Consider the following 21,636-nt stretch of genomic DNA (forward strand, 5'->3'; position numbering starts at 1 on the left):
CTTGCCTCTCCTTTGTCCCTGCTATAAATGCCCATGTTCCTCCCAAAGTCTGACTCTTCTCCCTGATCTCCATGTACTGGACGTACCTGTGTGCTTTTATCTACTGCCCCTGTTGAACCTAATTTAAAGCTTGCTTCACTAGGTTAGCTAGTCTGTATCTGAAGATTCTCTTCCTCTTTCTTGATAGATGGGCCCCATCTCTGCTCAGCAGTCCTTCTTCCCAGAACAGCATCCCACAGTTGAAGAAGCCGAAGCCCTCCTGGCAACAGCATCCATACAGCCAGGCATTCACCTCCAGGATGTGTCTATCTCTGCCTGGCTCCTACCAGGAAAGATCAATGAGAACATCACCTGTGCCCCAATTCCGTCACTCTCACTCCCAGAGCCCTGTAGTCACTTCTGATCTGATCAGGGTCATACCTTCGGAATCATTAGTGCCCACATGGAAGAGCAGCATTGACTGTTAGAGGGCTGGGTAATCCTCGGGAATCCTTCCATAATGTCTTGGATATAGGCCCCTGACAGGCAGCACATCTCCCAGGATGCAATGTCAGGCTGGCAGATGGATGCCTCCATTCCCCTTAGAAGGGAGTCACCACCAGCCACCACCCTTAGTTTCCTCTTGGGAGTGATGGTCATGGTCCTCCCAGCCTTGGCAGCCCATGGCTTCTGCTTCTCCACCTTTGGGAGAGATTCCTCATCCCTCATTGCCAAGGCAGCAGACTGATTTTTTATGTCTATGGATGGATGGTGGGAGCAGGGGTGGAGTACTGCCTGCTGCCAGAAGTAACCAGCAGCCAGTTTCCTCCCTGTACAGGAACTGTTTTCTCCTCCCCTAGTGGTGCTACTGCAGTGCCCTCCAGCTGTATTGCTTCCTCAACCTTCCATATGCATATTATCAATGAACTCCTTGTGTACACAGTGTGACACCCTGGCACCCTAATATTCACCAGCGTGATGTAATTAGGGTATGTTTTTTTACAAAGCATGCCTTGTGAGGTATCATTCTAAAAGTCTTGATCTGCTAGACAATAATATCTTGTTATATGTGCTATTATCATATGTGAAGTCATGAAGTTTGGCTATGTATGTGTTACTGAAACATGTTGTGAGCTTGAAAACACCTTCAAGCAGCCTTTTGGGCACAACAATAAAAAGGCCAAGCAATGTTAATGGCTTATTGAGGAAATGCACACAAGCACAAGAATTACCCCAGGAACTGTGTGCAACAGAAACCTCTCAGAGATAGCACTCAAACAATGGGAAATGTTTGATCCAGGTCCCAGCAAAAGAGCTTTCCAGCAAGTGTGAAGAAGATATAAAAGGGGCAAAATGACATCATGATGGTACCTCACTCTCCCTACAACAACACACCTGGAAACACCTGAGGTGCAAGGACTGAACTGTGGAAAGTGATAGTCCCAGGCTGGAGGGATTTTTAGCCTGTGTATGAAAATCTGAGAAAGCCAAAGGAACTTGTGCCTAAAGAATCTGCCAGCCTGTTTATCACTCAGGGTAAGAATTTGCTAATTCATATCCTACGTATTTAGTGTGTTAAACTCAGTTTTGTTTATTTACTATGGTAATCTGCTTTGATCTGTTTGCTATCACTTATAATCACTTAATATCTATCTTTTGTAGTTAATAAACTTGTTTTGTTTTGTCTAAAACCACTGTGTGTGGAAATTATAACCTGCGGCAGAAAGCTGTTGCATCTCTCTCTCCACATTGAGGGAGGGGAGGAATTTTATGAGCTTACGCTGTACAGTTCCATGTGCAGTGCAAAACGGTATAATTTTGGGTTTGCAGTCCAGAAAGGGGTGCATGGCTCGGCAACTGGGAGGTGCCTTAGCTGAGCCTTCCCATGCAGAGCTGATCTCAGCATCTGTGTGTGAAGCTGCAGTCAGGTGTGTACCTATCTGTGTGTATGCTGGTGAAAGAGCAAGCTTGGAGAACTTGGCAGTTTATCACAGTATCACAGTGTGAGAGGGAGCCCAGGCTAGTGGGTCAGGTGGGCTCAGTGGTACCCCAGTTCCAAGTGGCACCCTTGGGGGAACCCATCATACACAGATGCTCCTCAACCTAGCCACTTCCTTCTGTAGCTCTCCCACCTGCTTCCTGAGAGATTCTACCAGTAGGCCCTTCTCACACTGGATGGTCTCCCCAGCCTGGCTTTCTATGATGTGGATACACAGGTCAAAGTTTCTGAAAATCTACACCAGGGCCTGGGTAGAGGCATCCATGGCCAGGTTCTCTGTCTGGACACAGGCACAGGTAGAGGAGCCAGGAACAGTATGCGGCTTTTCCGAACCATGGTGATTTTATTCTCTCTCCCTCCTACAAAATCCCTCTCAAACTTCCCTATTTTTTTGCCTCTTCCTCGCTTAGCATCTAGCTTTTAAGCCCCTCTCTCTTAGATCAGCCCTGCCCCCTCACTAGCACACAGGTGGGTGGAAGAATTCTTCTGTCAACCTAACTACATTGCACATTGAAATTTTTCAAAGCCCTGAGCAAAGTAGCTAGGTCGACCTATGTTTTAGGTGTAGATCAACACTAGTCAAATGTCCTGAGAAGCAGTGTGACAAAATGAGAGAGAAATCAGTCAGATCTAACTGTCCATATGTATCTCTTGCTTCTTCCACCAAGTTGAGCAATGTTTCCTTGAAGCACTGGCTGAAAACTGAAAATGTACAGTTGCTACTGTCACAAAAAGTTAATAAAATCCATTGCTGTGATACTGTCAACTTTTTTTATTGTAGCAGCTTACATAAATTACAATAAAACACAAGGGAGGGAAATCCTTTTGTTTTGGGTCCTGCAATGGAAAATATTGCTTGATGTCATATATTACTCTTCATTTCAGATTTATTCACAGTCTTCCATGCCCACCCTCAACCCACGTAGGTGGAGAGGAGCTTTGCAGGATCTACATTTTTAAATGAGCTTCCTCTCTAGGCCTGATTCAATGCCTATTGATTTATGGATATTAATCACAGTTCTCTCAGTGAGATTTAAAAAGGTTCCAGGTAGTTATTTTATAATGTGATACCTGGCATATGGAGCTGCATCAAGTTACTAACTTAGGAGTTTAAGGGCAGTCAATAAGGCTTGCTGGTCTTAAAAAAAAATTAAGACAGGTCTTAAGAATGAATTTAATGAAGCAAAGTTAATGTTTTGTCTTGCCAGAGAAGGGGAAAGAGAACTTTATGTTTATAACATCTTGTTTTCTCCTACTGTTACGTTAAAGTAGTAAAGTAGTTAGGTGGTGGTGTAATTGCGGCTTCCATTTGGCAATGAGCAGATAGATTGCTCCCAAGATAGTGACATGAAACAATCTTTTTTTTCCCCTTCTGAGATTATACATCTGGTGTTTTCACTTAGAAACACAGCGTACATAGTGATGCTCTGGAGGGGGCTCCTGGAGACCTTTGTTAAAATTCTACCACCTTATTGTAGGAAGGGTTAGTATATTTCTTTGCCTGTGATGAAACCTCAGCTTCTCTGGATATTGATAAATCATCTCTGGCAGAGATGAGTTATTTCTGGGTCTCTTAAAATATTTCAAAAGAGCAATTGTTTTGTCTTTGGAATGCACCAGATTTCACCAAATAATGGCCATTTTCAAAAACATTTCCCCAGCGCCTCATCTCCCGTAAAAATGTCTTTAGTCTCCCCCGACTTCAATCCCCAATTTACATACATTAACATTGTTCTGTACTATCAGTATAGTCAGTAATGTTACAGGAACAAAGTAGAAACATTTCTAGTAAATACACTAAGCATACAGCAAGATTGTTTGCCATGTGCATGGCTTCCTGTCTTAGTTATAATTAAGAGAAAGTGTTTTTTAAATGGAGGAAGATAAATGAAGTCCCTCATCCCTCTTTTTGTGCAAACACATCCAGTCATGGTATTTAGCAGGGTCTATCACAGTCTAAAGGGGACAACTTCTGTAGGAGCTGCTTGTCAAAATATTGGCAGCACATCACCAAGTTTGCATCATTAAAAATAGCTTCTTCTTGAAATCACAAATAAGTGCATAAAGAAAGAGAGATGGAGATCTTGTTTAGATCTCAACTTTGAGAACTGTGCCACTATCTGGAGAGAATTTAGTCCAGGGGTCTCAAACATGCGGCCCGCGGAGCTCTTCCCTGCGGCCCGCGGAGCTCCCCAGGGCCGCCCAGAGGGGGGAGCAAAGGGGGCAATTTGCCCCGGGCTCCGCAGGGGCCCCCAAGAGAAAAGCAGAGGCTCCCGCCTCTGCCCCTCTCCTGGAGCCTCGGCGCATAGAGCGCCGAGTCTCCGTCCGAGCGCCTGAGCCCCGCCCCGATCTGAGCCGCGTGGGGAGGGGGCGGGGCTGGGAGCTCTGGGCTGAGCGCTGCACTCGGCATGGAGCTCCCAGCCCCCACCCCCCGCGGCTCTGAGCGGGACGAAGCTCAGGCCTCGCCGGAGACGCACTCAGGTAAGGGGGGAGGGGAAAGCGGGAGCCGCCGGGGCCGGGCCGGGGCCTGGGTGGGAAGCGGGACCCGCCGGGGCCGGGGCCGGGGCCGGGCCGTGGGGAAGGAAGAGCGAGACCCGCCGGGGCGGGCCGGGCCAAGGGAAGCGAGACCCGCCGGGCCAGGGTGGGAAGCGGGACCGGCCGGGGTGGGGAAAAGAGGGACCCGCCGCCGCCGAAGCGCAGCCCGGTCTTCGGCGGCGGGGGGCCCCTTCCGTTCCGGGACCCGCCGCCAAAGTGCCCCGGGCAGGGGCGGGGCCTCATGGAAGGGGTGGATTGGGGGTGGGGCCAGGGGCAGCAAGGGGGCGTGTCAGTGATGCGGCCCTCGGGCCAATGCACTAGTCCTCATGCGGCCCTCGGGGTCATTTGAGTTTGAGACCCCTGATTTAGTCAATATAGAAATGGAGACCGGCAGAAACAAACAAACAAAAAACCAAAGTCAGCTGGTATAAATTGCCATAGTTCCATTGACTTCATGGATAGAGCTATGATAGTTGACACCACCTGAGGACCTGTCCCCAAATTCCCTATTACTAGAAACCAATTATTATAGAGTTCCAAAAACTATGTAGCCCTGTACAGTCATGTTTATGTGGACCACTAGTTAGTTTTACAAAAAAAGTGATAAAAGTTTCATTATTTTAAATGAATTGTAGAGAGAAGGGTTTTTCAGGTGTGTGAGATCAGGATGGACTGAGTAGAAAAAAATATGAATATTAAGGGAACTAATGAAACTGGGCCAGGGTGAAAGGGAAATGATGTGTTGAGAACTGATGCTTTGGAATAAAGAGAAAGGATACACTGAAAATTGAGGAGGGGCCAAATTCAGTCCTAGCATAAAGGAGTAGAACTCCCATTGACTTGGATAAATGGACAGTGGATGATGCAGCTGCATAATGTGAACAGATGACAAGTGTTCAGCCCTGTAATGTGCGGAGCACTCCTGGGAGATGTGTGTGACCTTAATTTGCATTGAAGTCAGGAGCAGAGTGTGAGCATGAGGGGGAAGTTTTCTGTCCCAGTTCTGGCTCCCCAGCTAAAACCCACAGAACAAGGCTCTGCAGTCCCGTGGTGCTAGGAGCCAAAGAATGGTATTTTTTCAGTGAAATCCAAAAACCAGAGGATGTGGACCACACATCTGTGTGTATATCACCGGACCCTGCACTGGCAAACTTGCATTCCTACATGCACCTTAGTTATCCTAGTGGGAGTATTCTGTTCAACAGGAGGCTCTACGTGAGGTTGCTGCCAGCCATAATATGGGTAAACAGTATTGCTACCTGTATCTTCTGTACCTGTTTTCATAGCTATGCAGTGCAATAGCCAAATCTGTCCCACTAAATTCACTACATCTTACCACTTGCAAATACAAGTACAATTTATTTCTTATTCACAACTGAATCAAGACAAAACCTTTTTTCCTTTTTTAAACAGATTTAGAATTTGATTTAGAAAGATATCTCAGGTAGGCTTCCCAGATTATGGACACCATGGATGATACTTGCATAGGGAGTATTAGGTAGTCAGACATGAAAGTCACATCAAATGGGCCCACGTGATTTGGGCCAGCAACATTGTAAGGGTGCAAAATGGGAGACTGTTTCTAAAAAAGTCCCAGAAAATTAAAAACAAAACAAACTCCCATTGTTTGTCTGTCTGACTGGCTAAGTCTTTATGTCTTTACAGAGGACTATTTTTAGATTTGATGGTGGAAAAACACCAGGAGAACTGCACAATTGTGAGTCACAATATATAAGCAGCAATGCCAAGAGTATAACTACCATTCAGTGATGTTGTGGAGGCAATAACAAAGCAGAAGCTGAATCACCCAGAATGATACGATAATATGCACAATATATATCTGGTTTAAATAAACATATAAGCAATAACTGCCACATTTCAAAGAGAATCCTCTCCACCCACTGAATCAAAATAATGTTAGACTAATACTGTGTTGCAGTGTTACATTTGCTTTTAGTGATTTTTTTAATTGATTTTCCTCCTCTCCCAGGAATATGACAAAGAAGACAGGTTACAGAATTATATTTTAACATAACAGGACATCCATACACAGAACTCATATTCATCAAACTCAAACATAGCTGTACATTTAAATACCCTGGATGGCAAATCTTATTGTTTGAACTTGTCATTTAAAAAATTGCGTTATTGCCTGGTGTAAACCAAGAATGTCTGTGCTCTCCACAATTTGGGAAGGTAAGAACCAGAAGTGAAACTCCCATTTCTCTTCTCTTATTCTGCCCTGTGATGGGCCAGGTGCCCCAGCGCCCCCTCGCGGCAGGGGCGGGTTGGGGCCTAGCACTGCACCACTCGCTTGTCTTTCGGTCTGCCTCTGGTAGCCGGCGTATTACGGCCTAGCGGCCAGAGTCTATGGACACCCCCTCCGGGGTAGAGTAGCACGGCCTAGCGGTCGGAGTCCGTAACCGCCCCCTCTCGGGGCGGGGTAGCGCGGCCTAGCGGCCGGAGTCCGCAAGCGCCCCCTTCGGGGCGAGGTAGCACGGCCTAGCGGCCGGAGTCCATACACACCCCTTCGGGGTGGGGTAGCGCGGCCTAGCGGCCGGAGTCCATAAGCGCCCCCTTCGGGGCGGGGTAGCGCGGCCTAGCGGCCGGAGTCCATAAGCGCCCCCTTCGGGGCGGGGTAGCGCGGCCTAGCGGCCGGAGTCCATAAACACCCCTTCGGGGTGGGGTAGCGCGGCCTAGCGGCCGGAGTCCATAAACACCCCTTCGGGGCGGGGCAGCGCGGCCTAGCGGCCGGAGTCCATAAACCCCTCTCTTTTTGGGGCGGGGTAGTGTGGCCTGGCGGCCGGAGTCCATAAGCGCCCCCTTCGGGGCGGGGTAGCGCGGCCTAGAGGCCGGAGTCCATAAATCCCCCCCCTCGGGGTGGGGTAGGGGGACTCGGGCCCGCCCTCTCCTCCGAGTCCCGACCCAGGGCCCTGATTGTGGCAAGCTCTCCTTGCCACCCGCTCGGCGGGGATCCGCCCGCAACACGCCGAGCGGTACTGCAGCTTTAAGGCTGTCAGTTTCTAAAGTCCCCTGGGTCACTTCCTACCCCGTCTAGTCGGACGTTGGCGTTGTGGGAGCGGTTCCCCCGTAGGTCCCCTCCGGCCGGCGTCCCTCTCCGGGGTCTCCGGTACGGCCTCTGCCCGGCTGACGTCCCGGTCCAGGCTCCCTGGCTCTCCTCCCGCAGGAGCTGACGGTCTGCGTCCTTCTCCCCCGGTGGTCAGCCCAGACTGAGCAGACCTGCAGGCTTTTATACTGGTCTGCCAGTTGGAGCATGCCCAGCAGAACTTCCTGGGCGTGGCTTCCTCTGCTAGTAGAGAAGGGTTAACCCCTGCTGTACCAGTGCGGGGCTGCCCTGCCCCGTCACATGCCCAAATTGGAAAGGCTGTGATTCCCAGTGTGGAATGCTGCTGAGCCAAACTGTTACAGTATTTGCTTTTCACTCGACTTCATTAATAGATGATATTCCAGCAGGGTTAGCAACACAAAGGAGAGAGGGAGCTGGTCTGAACTCCCATCAAGTCTCTGTCCTGAAACCTGGTCCCAGCATACCAACCCTGCCTCTGGGAGCAGACAGAAGGGCAGAAGCCACTGTCACCATCTGGAATGGGGGCCAGAATCTTCTCGCCAGCAGTCCCCATTGGCTGCTGCTTGACAGACTTGGGAGCCTCCTTCTGTGATGTCACAATAACCTTGCTCGTTTCTGCTGGCAGAATGGAATGAGTGCTGATGGGAAAGTCCATAGAGCGGTTGGGGTATTCCATCTCCGTGGACAATAGGTGAGGTTTTGGTTCAGAGGAAGCTTTTGCATAGGAGGGAAAAAATTGTTTTTAAACTTATTTTATAAAGAACTAAATGTTAATCAATAGGCATATGGTGGTTGCAGAAGGTTGAAAGAAAGAAAAAATAAAAATAACTTAATATGATAAAAGAAAGAACATTCTAATAACAGTTTAAAGGAAGGGTGGTATGAATGTTTCATTCCTTCCCCATCATACTTCATCTGGGCCATATTCTCAGCCAGTGTAATTAAGTATAGATAGATTGAAGTCAGCTAAACTTCACAATTTATACCAGCTGAGGATCTGTTCTGTCTTTTTAGATTGCAAGTTCTTCAGGGCACAGCCTTTATATACAATTGTGCAGCGTCCAGCACCGTGGGGTGCTGATCCTGATAGGAGAGTTTGGGCATCACTACTATAATAATTTCATACAAAATGGCATTAAAAGAATGTTATGAAGGATGCAAAGTCAAACATTGAAAAGTTAAGAAATGCTGGAATTAAAGTTGTCCGTGCAAAGTCATAAGCAACTGAAAACAGGTCTCTAATGGGAACAGTTGGGCAACCTTAAATGGGTTGCTGTGAGCTCCTCCTATAATAACAACAACACTGGTTGCACTCTCTGCAGCTCAGTAGTTCATCCTATTGGGTTCTTCCTTAACATTGGCAGAGATATAAAACACAACATGATCTGAGATTTTTGGGAAGTATAGATAGGAGGAAGGGAAAATTAAGTCTGAAAATCCCCTTTTCAACAGCATTTGTGGGAGTGTATATTTTTCCATTCTGTTATAGTTGTGTGCATAGAGATCATGGATAAAAAGTGCCATTTAAGAGCTAGATATTAATTATTATCATTACTTATTATTTAAGAGGAGGCCCATGATTTGGATAAAACTCTTTAGGTGAAATCCTAACCTGATTGAAGTCAATGGCAAAACTCTCAATGACTTCAGTGGGCTCAGATTTCACACTCAGTGTGTTTGCAATGGTGCTTCCATGGCAACGTCTACTTGTGCTATAGAATTGAACTCCATTGCAGGATCATATCTTTTGTTATACTGTTTCAGCAAAGTTTGGGATTGAAGGTTTTTCTCCATAACTCCCAGACGAGCACAATGGAAGTCTGTTTTCTCCCCTTTCCTTCACAACTTTATTTTATAATTAATAAAATACACCCATCACTGCAAATCCTTTCAAAGAAAATAATGCAAGGGCATAATATTTTCAATATGAACTCTTCTGTCATTATCTAAAAATACAACCTGACCCAGGCAAAAGCCAAACAGAAGAGCCTTACATTGTGCCCTTAAGGTTAACAGATGCAGGATTGTTGAACCCATGTGTGGAAGTAGTTCCAAAGTCACTGCAAGCACCCTGCCTCTGGTCCCGCATACATCTAGGGATTGTTAGCAGAAGTGCCCCCTCCTCTGTCATACTGGTATTCAGGGAGAAAGGTTGTCTGTAAGATAGCCAGAATCCAAAAGGCTTTAGAGAGCAAAAACAAGATCTTGAATTGCACCTATAAGAAAACTGAAAGCTAGTGTAGACCATACCAAGCCAAAAACTTATATAATGGTCAGGGAAGTCAAAGGATTCCAGATGGCATCAAAGCCATTGCAATAAGAATCTGAGGCCTGGTCTACACTACGCGTTTAAACCGGTTTTAGGAGCATAAAACCGATATTTGCTGCTGCTGTCCACACCACAAGCCTTATTATATCAATATAAAGGGCTCTTTTTTTTTTAGTTTCTGTCCTCCTAACAAGAAGAGTAGTAGCGGTATCGGATCGGCCATCGGATTAGGTTAGTGTGGTGTGGCATGGGATGATGGTATTGGCCTCTATCCTCACAGTGCACAGTGAGTGACTCTGGACCGGAATCTGAACTGGTGATGCAGTGGTCAGGTAGACAGGAAAGCCCTGCCGAACTTTTGAATATTTCCTGTTTGCCCAGTGTGGAGCCGGAACGCGCATGGCGCGATGCATAAAAAAAAAAAAAAAAAAAAAAAAAAAGGAGATGCGATGGACTGTGCGCAGGTCATCCGCAGCAGGGCGCATCCGTTATCAGCTCCGAAATATAGAAGACATTTTAAAATTCTCAGACATTTTTAAAAGCAGACAGATGAGCGAGCAGCAGACGCGACTCGCGCGCGCAGCGTGACAAAAAAAAAGCCAAAAATGAAGAATCGCGACTGGACTCATCAGGACTCTGACTCACTCTCCAGCATCCTGCATTTGCATTTGCATTTCTCATTGAGCCTCTTGGTCTAAACCTCCAAAACAAACAGTGTCCATGGTGGTGGTGGTTCCACTGTCAGCACCCCCCCCACCCACCCCCCCACCACCCAAAGAAAAAAAGGGAAAAACTATTTCTGACTATACCTATCTTTACATGCTGCTAGATATAATGCAGCTGCGCAGCAGTCAAATGCTGCAGCCTTCAACACCAACCTCCCACTGGTGTGGTATATGGCATCATGATGGTGCAATATGATGTGCACATGATCATCATCATGTGGTGGTGTTAGTGGGTGCAGTGCAGTAGCAGAATGTCATGCATGCAGTCCCCTCAGTGTCATGTCATGTCATGTTTCATGTGTTTGGTCATGGTAGTGGTAGCAGGCAACAGGGTTGATAACTCATCATGTTTCATCATGTGGGCTCAGCTTCATCACATCACCCTTCATGTGTAGATTCAAGAGGGATGCACTCCTCCTCTCCTCTCCTGTCTTGTCTCCTCTGCTCCTCTGGCTCCTCTGCTCCTGCCTTGGAGGCATCCTCTCACATTGCTGCTTCTTTCATCATGTATTCCTTTTCTGCACACTTCCTCACTTCCATCACACAGGTGGGGGACACACACATGGGAGGGAATGAGGGGGGGGGGAAAGCCAGGTGGGGGAAAGGACAGGTGCAAGGAGCAGGAGGAGGTGTTGCAGGCTCACCCCTGCAGGAGACAGGCTGCAGGCAGTGATTCTAAGTCAGTTCTCTATCTCAGCTGCCCATATTCTTTTTTTTGATCTAGGAGTGGGAGGATTACCATAGGAGGGATGGCTTTTTGGTTTTTGCGCTCTGGCTTTCAACCAATTTGCATTTTATTACAGCAACAGATGCTAGGCAGGCACACATGGCGCAGTGGCAGGCACAGTAGCCATGCTGGGGTTTACCAATTTATGGTTTGTAGCTTTGGTCTGGTAACCATCTCTTGGTGGGTTGGTTGCTAAGCATTGCTGCTGTGCGCTGCTGAATCGCTGCTGCTGTGTGCAAAAGTGTGCTGCGCTGTCTGTCAGCATCAGCAAAACCTCTGTCATGAAAGCCACAAGGGCTCCATGTGCCATGCTAAAAAATCTGCTAGTGAAGCTGGATCAAATGCTTGTCTGCGCTGGGAGGGCAAAAAGGAAGAAGGAAGCCGGAGGAACCCACTTTTGGAACCATTTACCACCCACCATTTTTGAACCATCAGGCACACCACCTTTTGGGGGGGGGAGGTGGGGGATCTCCGGGGTGGGGAACCTAGGGAAACTGCGGGAAGCTAAGGAACTTAGCTAACTCACCTGACTCCTTTCTGGGTCATGGACATAGCTTTTGACTTTTGGGTTTGTATATTACACTAACTTCCATTGCATACTCCTTACAAACCACTGGCATACAATATTGTATTTATCTCCAAACCTAAGTAAACAAAAAACAAACCAGAAATATACTGTGAGCTATGAGGACTGTGATGATGATTAATAAGATTCCACTGCCATCCTTTGGCTGTTTTCATTAAAGTCGTAGGTTTTTTCATGGCTGTAGGTTAATTTACTTTTTTTCCTTCTAATGAGCTAGTCCAACTATACTTTGAAAATCAGATATGTGTGTGATCAGAGGTTGGTATATTTACAGCACTGAATGCAAAAGTCTATAAATGCTTGGTTTAATTTTACAGTGAATCCCAGATGGCTGAGGACATTCTCAGTGTGAACTCTGTTAGTCTTGCCTCAGTGCTGTGGCTCTGACTTAGTAAGGCTACACTTATATGGGGATCTGGTAAAAATAAAAATCTCTGTGAAACAAAAGTACTGAGTATATGTAGGTATTTGGTGTCCAAATATTCTGCATATACATATAGAATCATGGATTCGTAGGACTGAAAGGGACATTGAGAGGTCATCTTGTCCAGTTCCCTGCACTCATGGCAGGACTAAGTATTATCTAGACCATCCCTGACAAGTGTTTGTCTAACCTGATCTTAAAAATCTCCAATGACAGAGATTCCACAACCTCCCTAGGCAATTTATTCCAGTGCTTAATGGCCCTGACAGTTAGGAAGTTTTTCTTAATGTCCAACCTAAACTGCCCTTGCTGCAATTTAAGCCCATTGGTTCTTGTCCTATCCTCAGAGATTAAGGAGAACAAATTTTCTCCCTCCTCCTTCTAACAACCTTTTATGTACTTGAAAACTGTTATCAGGTCCCCCCTCAGTCTTCTCTTCTCCAGACTAAACAAACCTAATTCCACCAGTTATGCATCCACCTTATAGTAGCTCCATCTAGGTTGCATTTCTTAAGTTTGTTTATGAGAAGATCATGTGAGACATATCGAAAGCCTTACTAAAGTCAAGATATACTGTATCTACTGCTTCCCCCTTTCCACAAGGCTCCTTACACTGTCAAAGAAAGATATTAGGTTGGTTTGACATGATTTGTTCTTGACAAATCCATGCTGTTACCTACCTTGTTATCTTCTAGGTGTCCGCAAATTGATTGCTTAATTATTTGCTCCATTATCTTTATGGGTACTGAAGTTAAGCTGACTAGTCTGTAATCCAGGTTGGCCTTATTTCCCTTTTTATATATGGGCACTATATTTGCCCTTTTCCAGTCCTCTGGAATCTCACCCATCTTCCATGACTTTTCGAAGATAATTTCTAATGGCTCAGATATCTCCTCAGTCAGCTCCTTGAGTATTCTAGGATGCATTTCATCAGGCCCTGGTGCCTTGAAGACACCTAACTTGTCTAAGTAATTTTTAACTTGTTCTTTCCCTATTTTAGCCTCTGATCCTATCTCATTTTCACTGGCATTCACTATAGTAGATGTCCAATCATTACTAACCTTTTCGGTGAAAACTGAAACAAAAAAGTCATTCTACCATTTCCACATTTTCTGTTATTGGTTTTCCTTCCTCATTGAGTAACAGGCCTACCCTGTCATTGGTCTTCCTCTTACTTCTTATCTATTTGTAGAATGTTTTCTTGTTACCCTTTATGTCTCTAGCTAGTTTACTTTCGTTTTGTGCCTTGGCCTTTCTAATTTTGTCCCTACATGCTTGTGTTATTTATTTTCATACTTTGTAATTTGACCTAGTTTCTACTTTTTTGTAGGACTCTTCTTTGAGTTTCAGATCATTGAAGACCTCCTGGGTAAGCCAGTGTGGTCTCTTGCCACAGTCCCTATTTTGCCTACGCACTGGGATAGTTTGCTCTTGTGCCCTTAACAATGTCTCTTTGAAAAATTGCCAACTCTCTTGAACCATTTTTCCCCTTAGACTTGCTTCCTATGGGATCTTATCTACCAACTCCCTGAGTTTGCTGAAGTCTGCCTTTGTGAAGTCCATTATCTTTATTGTGCTGTTTTCCCTCCTATCATTCCTTGAAATCATGATCTCTACCATTTCATGATCGCTTTCACCCAAGCTGCCTTCCACTTTCAAATTCTCAACCAGTTTCTCCCTATTTGTCAAAACCAAATCTAGAACAACCTCTTCCCTAGTAGCTTTATCCACCTTCTGAAATAAAAAATTGTCTCCAATACGTTCCAAGAACTGTGCCCTGATGCATTATTTTCCCAACAGATGTCTGGGTAGTTGAATATATATAATGGTTTCAGTGGGGTTACGTCCCAGCAGAGAATTTGGCTCTCTAAAGATGTCTACACTACTATTTTTTTTTTCAATTTAAATAAACGGTTTAAAAAAAATTTTTTAAAAAATCAGGTGGGCGCGCCATACAAAACATTAAAAATCGGTGGTGTCGTCATGGTCCCGGGGGCTGTCGCGTCGATTTCGTTGCTGCACTGTGTGCTCCTCCTAGCTAGCTATCCCATAGTTCCCGCCCCTCCCCCTCCCCCTTTTCCCTGAGAGATCCCAGTGCCTGATGGGAAAAAAATCATGGTGCGGTGGGGTGGGGTAAATGTCAGTCAGTCATCTGCCTCTTCTGGCAAAGAGACGCATTTCAGCGCCTTTTCCCCTTGGATTGCCTCTGGCCAGCCTGCATGCTGGGGCAGATGGCAGCTTGTTTGCATGTTGTTTCTTGTGTGTATGTGTACTAGATGTGGCGGTAGATGCAGCAGAGCAGCAGCACAGAGCAGCGCTTTATTTTTTTTTGCACATGGCTTGCATGCAGCCATACAGCATCATCATCATCCCCTCCCATCATACCATATAACTGAGGATGACCATTCTATGGCTACCAGTCCTTTGCTGCTTTTGCCACCAATCAGCCAGGGCCAAAAGCAGCATAGTGCAACTAGCCATTTACCTTCCCATGCACCTTTTCCATCGCTGTTGTATTAGCTGCTGCGATCAGCTGCCCCCCTGGCGCAGAGCCAGGGTGCAAAAAATTAAATGAAAAATCTCTCCCAAATCATCCCTCCCTTCATCTATAAAAAAATATAAATTAATGCTATATATGTGAGAACCATAGAAAAGAGAACCAGAGAAGAGAGAGAACAGAGAGCTGCTCTGTGTGTCTGCATATCTGGTGCAGATTATATTATGTTTATTGTAACAACCCCACCTGTCCTGTTCCCTCCCTGTTCACCTGTTCTTCCCCCCAGCAGCCTTTCTTGGCCCCCGTTGATTTGATGATAATGGTGAATATGAGAATAAGACACAGGAATAAAACACACTGACTTGAGTGATGAGAAGCCTCCAGCTGCTATGCCAGCTGTGAAGATAGTGGAGAGTACAGGAGCAGAGTGTGCCACTCCCAGAACACCCCAGTCCCACTGAAGGCTTTGGGCTGGGCTGATGGGGATGGGGATGATGGGGTGGCTGTGGAGCTTGCTCCCTGTTGCTATGATGAGGGACATGACCAGCCAAATTACCATCCATCCACAGCCAAAAATTAGGATGACCAGGCTGATGGTTATGGCCTTTTTGATGACATAGCAGTGTTGCTGATGATGATGATGATGATGATGATTTTTATGTTGCATCATTTATGCTGATGATGAGATGATATTGTGGGGAGGGAGGATGCATGTGTTCCCATGGCAACAGGGTTTATGTGGGTGATGTGTTGATGTTGGTGTTGATCTGAGTGCAAATCAGTTCCTGCATAAAGAGTAAAGGGTGGTGGGGGGTGAAAAGAGTTTGAGATTTGGTTGTGCTGTGGGGGGGGGGTGGGTGGGGGTGGTGAGGTGGGCTGCTAGAACTGCCAGAATGCCGGACACTGTGTTTGACCTAGAAAGCTTTTGAGCTCAGCCAAGATTGCAAATAATTTTCATGCAGGAAAGCTTCTGTCCTCCATTCACGCTCAGTCCGCTGCAGCTTTTTTCCATCTATGGCTTTTTGATTCTTTGCGTTGCGCTGCGCTGCATGTTTTCTGTTGTCTGAATTGTTTTATTGATTCTTTTTTGATCTTCTAATTTCATCATCTTCATCATGGGGCCGCTCTTGCCTGCCTTTTTTTGCTGCTCCATCATCCACATCGATTGAGCTTTTTTTGAGCTCTTGCATTTTTATTTTCAAGTTGCCCCGGCACTTCCTGTTTGCTGAGCACTGCAATTCAAAAAGGAAATATTCAAAAGTTCAGAGCTTTTCACTGTTGGATAGCCCCCACTGCTGCGGAGTGATCGGAGCGTCCAAGCCTGGTGCACTCTGTGATGCCAACTAACCCGATCACTCCATACACTAAGGGACACGACCCTAAATCCGTAGTTTAAGCCAATATATAGGGTTTAAAAAGCAGAAAGAAAGGTTAAGGAGGTGAAATCGATATAAGGTTGCCTCTAGTGTGGGGTGTTACCTATGTAGTGCCTTTTTTAGCTTTAAACGCCTTTTCCTAACACTCAACAAGTTTCTCTCGCCTAAAAATTGCAGCAGTAATTTATCCTATTATCAGAAAACAAAAAACTTGGGGGAGAAAAAGCATGAAGATTGAAAGTATGTTTCAGTAGTGTCCAGATAACAACAGAAAACAGTACTGAGCTTTCTTTACAAAAATTCTGTTTAAAACACTATACAAATATTAGGATGCCTGGCAGTGACCAGTGAAGGGATTCAGCCTGTTCCCCTCTGCCTCTTTCATCACTCACTATCATCCCATCCCTCCACCCTTAATGTTGCCCCCTGACATTTTCAAAAATATATACAAAGGTGAAAATAAAAAGTTACTAGGAGATCAGTGCAGGCTACCCACTTGAGTAAGTACCAAGGGTCCTGGGCAGGCTTGTAGAGTCTGTGCTGAAGATCATACCTCTGCAACTTCACTGGTATTAGTACTTGCGCTACCTAGATTAAAGCTGGTTTGGGTAAGCCTACATGTGCTGCAATCACACACTGCAATTGCAGTGTAGATATATTCTAACTGAGACAAGCAATACAGCACTGAAATTCAGCTTATGACTGCTTAAGCATGGACGCAGCCCCCAGTGAGGATAATGGCTCAGTACCTCTATCTTGCTGGGCTGATTTCAAGTAACAGTTCTCTGTCAGGCTGCTGGATGAGGAGCTGCGGCAAGGAAAGGAGACATTATTTCTAGTGTAAGAAACGGGTTGAACAGATGTGAGGTGAACATAACAGTTGCACTGCATAAAGCAGTCTGCTGAATTTCTCTCTTTTTTGTTGAATGATGTAGCCAGAGGGAATGTAACAAGAAAACTGTAACTGGTGAAAGGATAGAATGGCAGATCACATGTTTCTATGGTTGGAGAAATGAAAATTCAGCATGTTAGCTGCCCTAATGTGAATCCCTCCCCATGCTGTAGGGAAGGAGAGAACACAGCTGCATTTCTGCCTGGCTTTGAACATGGGATTTTGTACACATTGAGCAAATGTGATAAACACTTAGGGTTGTGGCAATTTTCCCCAACCAGGAAAACCTAGCAGCTTTCATTTTCTGAAAATCCCCACTGGGAGTGTAGGGTTGCTGGCTTGTTTCCTCACTCCAAGAAGGATTAAACACCACACCCGCTCTCTTCAGGCTCTTTCCTCTGGGCACAGTTTAGTAATTCATGCAAAAAAACCCTTACAAAGCTGCTCCCCTGATAAACACAGGCTGCATGGGCCCATGGGCTTTTAACTCTGCATCTCTCTCTGTGCTTCAGGGCCAGTCACAGAAGCCAACCTCCTTCCTACAGCTCCTCTTCAACTGGGTGCTCTCAGCCCCTTATAGGCATCACCTAACCCTTCCCCAGATGGCTCCGATAATAAAACAGAGATGGCTGGCCCCAAGGTCCCTGGCTTTTAAAGAGGGCTGCTACAGGGGTGGTGGGAGGGAACTGAATACACTGCCCAGGACTTTATGAAATAACACACACAGTATGTCATTCACTTCACACACTTATTTACTCTTCACACACACTGTCCAAAATAAAAGCTTGCAATTCTGTAAGTAAAACACAATAATTTAATCCCCAGTGTACTAGCCAATTGGGCCTCCCACTCTTCTTGATCTGCCCTTCAATAACTATACATTTTTACCAATCAATTTGTTTTTTTAGCACCTAGTCTATTTTCAACTGAACCATTCTGAATGTGCTGGATTGATACTGAGTTAGCTGGGTAGGAGTGCAGACCTTTTAAAAACTGGAAAAATTCTGAATTTTAACTGTCCTATCTTTCATGATTTTACTGCCACACCTCTCCACCAATTACATGCAATAGGTTGTGGTACTGCCACCTTCATAAACATAGAATTGAGATAGTAATCTGGATCTTCAGTTTTTAAATCCTAACAGAGCAGGAAGGGATTCAGGATTACATTCCATCTGATATGTTTCTGCCTCTCCTCCCTCAACTTGTGACCATTGTATCTGGAAACAGTCACCTCAGCTAAGTAATAGAAAGATTCCATCACTTCGCTGAATCATTTTTTGATGTTGTCTTCATGTGGTTCCAGTTCTTTGTTGTTGATTAGATGAAGCCAGATCTCCACTGAGATGATGATTGTAGTATCATCAGACTCTAACCTGTCAAGTTCTTCCAAAACCTCCTTTAAACGCTTTTTAAATTGAGTGCCTCCTGCAGTGTTCCTCATTGTGTCCAATGCATCACTCCCTTTTGAGGGTCTCATAAAGAGATTTCAGCAGAGAAAAGCTGACAACTGCAACCATGATGCTGGCTGACTGAAAGCCAAGAGAAGGGGGCGGAGCAAGCTTCACCATCATGGCTCTTACCCCCACTGTCTCCTGGGACCCTGGACCTTCTTCATCCTAATCCTGAGAGATGTCCTGACCAGACCAAGCCAGAGAAAAGGAGAAGATGATCCACACCACCTCCAGCAGCTCCGGCCAAACATGACCACCACCTGGGATATGAGACTCTGTCTCCTCCACCCCAGCCCCAATGTGTCCTTTTCCTTCCCCACCTTATTTCTTCTTTCCTATCCCTCTCCTTTTTCCTCTTGGCTAATAAAAGTCTGCAGACTGCACAATTTGCAACACTGCTGTGAATCTGTGATCAAAAAGGCAGAGTCTTCCCCAGGAATTGAAATTATAGGGGGTTTTAAAATTTAAGGGGAGAGGGGTTCAAAAACAACTACATTGGCAACACTGTGATGTAACTAGTTGACCACGGGACAGAATGAGAGGGGTATAGGGCAATCTTGATGCTATAATCTCCATCTCTGGAGATATTTAAGAGCAGGTTAGGAAGATATTTAAGAGTAGGTTAGATAAATGTCTATCAAGGATGGCCTAGACAGTATTTGGTCCTGCCGTGAGGGCAGGGGACTGGATTCGATGACATCTCGAGGTCCCTTCCAGTCCTAGAGTCTATGAATCTATGAATCTATAAGTTTGCCAGGTTTTGGAGTGGCTGATAAGACCCTGTGTTATACTTGTGTTTTCCAGCAGCAAGGTTGCAAGTGAGAGTCAGCACCAGAGATGGAAGCTGCCATTTCTCTCTGTGTTGTTCTTTTCTCTCCCCTTTTGTGTGTTTTTGTCTTGTTTTGCCTTCTACGAAATGGGTTCGGACAATGACAGTGCAGCCCATCTAACTTCTTTTTCCCATAAAAGGACTGGTATTACCTTCTCTAATACCTTCTAAAAGACTGACAAATAAAGGGGTGGGGATTCCTTCTAAAGACTCTCTACAGCTAAAGGGAATGGGAACAAGGAACGTTGTTAAAATAGAAGCCTTATTTAATACTTTACATTTCAAATGCTTTAATTCTTTTTCCTTCTTTTTCTGTATTTTTAATAAAAGTCTAAAAGGATTTTTAATGATCTATAAGTCTCTGTATACCAACCCCGAACCTTCTTTAACACTGTTTAATATTGGACAGTCTCAGGGTCATGTTAACAAATTTGGCTCTTTGGGCCTTTTATTGTATCTCAGTTAATACAATAGGCCCCAAACTTCGGTTACAACCATTTTTCTCCATTCTAGCCACACAAACCTATGTCAAGTGAATCCAACCCCTGGATATTTCCTCCATAATTGGACCCTTGGTGGTCCTATCTAGATTCTATCTGCGGTACTTATGGGGGCCCTGTTCCCTTAGGGTATGTCTACACTGCAATTAAACACCTGCGTCTGGCCCATGTCAGCTGACTCAGGCTCACAGGGCTGTAAAATTGTGGTGTTGACATTCAGGCTGGAGATCGGGCTCTGAGACCCTCCCTCAATGGGGTCCCAGAGTTTGGGCTCCAACCCAAGCCAGAAAGTCTGCACTGCAATTTTGCAGCCCCACAAACCCAAGTCAGTGGTGGGTATTTAATTGCAGCATAGATGTACCCATAGCATCTAGGCACCTCAACATCTGTAATATATTAGCCTCCCAACAGCCCTGTGAGGTAGAGCAGTGCTAGGATCCCCATTTCACAGATGGGGAACTGAGGACCAGAGAGACAAAGTTACTTGCCCAGGGTGACACAGGAAGTCTATGGTGGAGCAGGGAAGTGAACTCAGCTCTCCCAAGTCCCAGGCTTGTGGCTTGACCATCCTTCCTCTCCCATGGTACTCTTCCCTCCTCGCTACTAGTATAGGTGATGTGGCTAGGAGTCCCTTGCATCATAGCACTCCCAGCTGCCATACAACTCCTTGGGACCTCCAGCCTTCAGAGACCAGTGCAGAGCTTATGGGACAACTTTGACTCTTTTAACTCAAATGTACCGATTTGGAAATGTAACTAAACTGAACTGAAGAAAGTCATTCAGTGACCAGGGCCCAGAGCTGCCGCTCCCCATAATCTGTGTGCGCTCTGAAACCCTAGCAGGACAGAGTTCCTAATGGCTTTCTGAACTGGGCAACGCACGTCCTTATTTGGCAAGATTCTCTATTTACCTCTGAGATTTACAGTTTACATTTTCAGGAGGCTTTAAAGCCTAAGTCTAGACAGAGAATTAGTTTGCACTTTGTAAATTCTTATTTGTACTCATATTGAAGGATTTTAACCTTATATTTGTGTTAGCGTTTGTAAATAGAGTAGTTGAAGCAGGAGACTGGGAGCCAAAACTCCTGAATTCTATTCCAGTCCTGCCACTGACTTGCTGTGTGACTTTGGGCAAGTCACGTAACCTGTCTGTGATGATGATCATACATACCTATCATACAAAGATGTTTTGAGGTTTGTAAAGTATTTTGAGATCTTTGGATAAGGGAAGCTATGTATGTGCAAGCATTTGTGTCATAATAACCAGAGTAGAGTAATTTTATGGTACAATTTGTCTACATCTCCTGAAGAGGTGCGCTCTTCGGGTGACTGTCTCAGCAGCACCCGAGAGTCTGAAAATGGCTCTCTCCTCTGAGGAAAGTACTTGTGAGTATAGTCTGTCCAGCAAGGTTTGGCTGGGCTGTAGTTGTGAGTGTGCACTTCTGATGGAAGCAGTAGGTTGTTTGTGACAGTAACTTTAAATGTGTTTTTGTGTTGTTCCTCTGGTAAACAGGGTTGAGGTATTTTCATCCGGAATGTTGCAGGTCATTAGCTCACCTTTGAGCATTTTCAAAAGAAACCAATTATAAACCGTGGTTTTATCACATATGTACTTTACCTTTACAAAAAGATTTCATAAGGACTTAGAGCAAAGTTGATTTATTGAAATGCTATATGTGCTGCAGAGACATTTGATGTGATAGACTATAGAAACTTCTTGCTGTGCTCTATTGCAGTGATGACCTATACTTGAGTGA

General features: G+C 45.4%; 1 long non-coding RNA gene across 1 annotated transcript; it reads right to left on the reverse strand.

The window, feature by feature from the left end:
* Positions 1-6,519: 6,519 nt before the first annotated feature.
* On the reverse strand, positions 6,520-8,179 carry LOC120387940. The gene is made up of 2 exons (XR_005590441.1): positions 7,881-8,179; positions 6,520-6,750 (listed from the first exon to the last, which is right to left on the reverse strand). It is a non-coding gene; the product is annotated as an uncharacterized LOC120387940 (long non-coding RNA).
* Positions 8,180-21,636: the final 13,457 nt, after the last annotated feature.

This window comes from Mauremys reevesii, linkage group 1 (genome assembly GCF_016161935.1).
Source record: "Mauremys reevesii isolate NIE-2019 linkage group 1, ASM1616193v1, whole genome shotgun sequence".
Classification (NCBI taxonomy): Eukaryota; Metazoa; Chordata; order Testudines; family Geoemydidae; genus Mauremys; species Mauremys reevesii.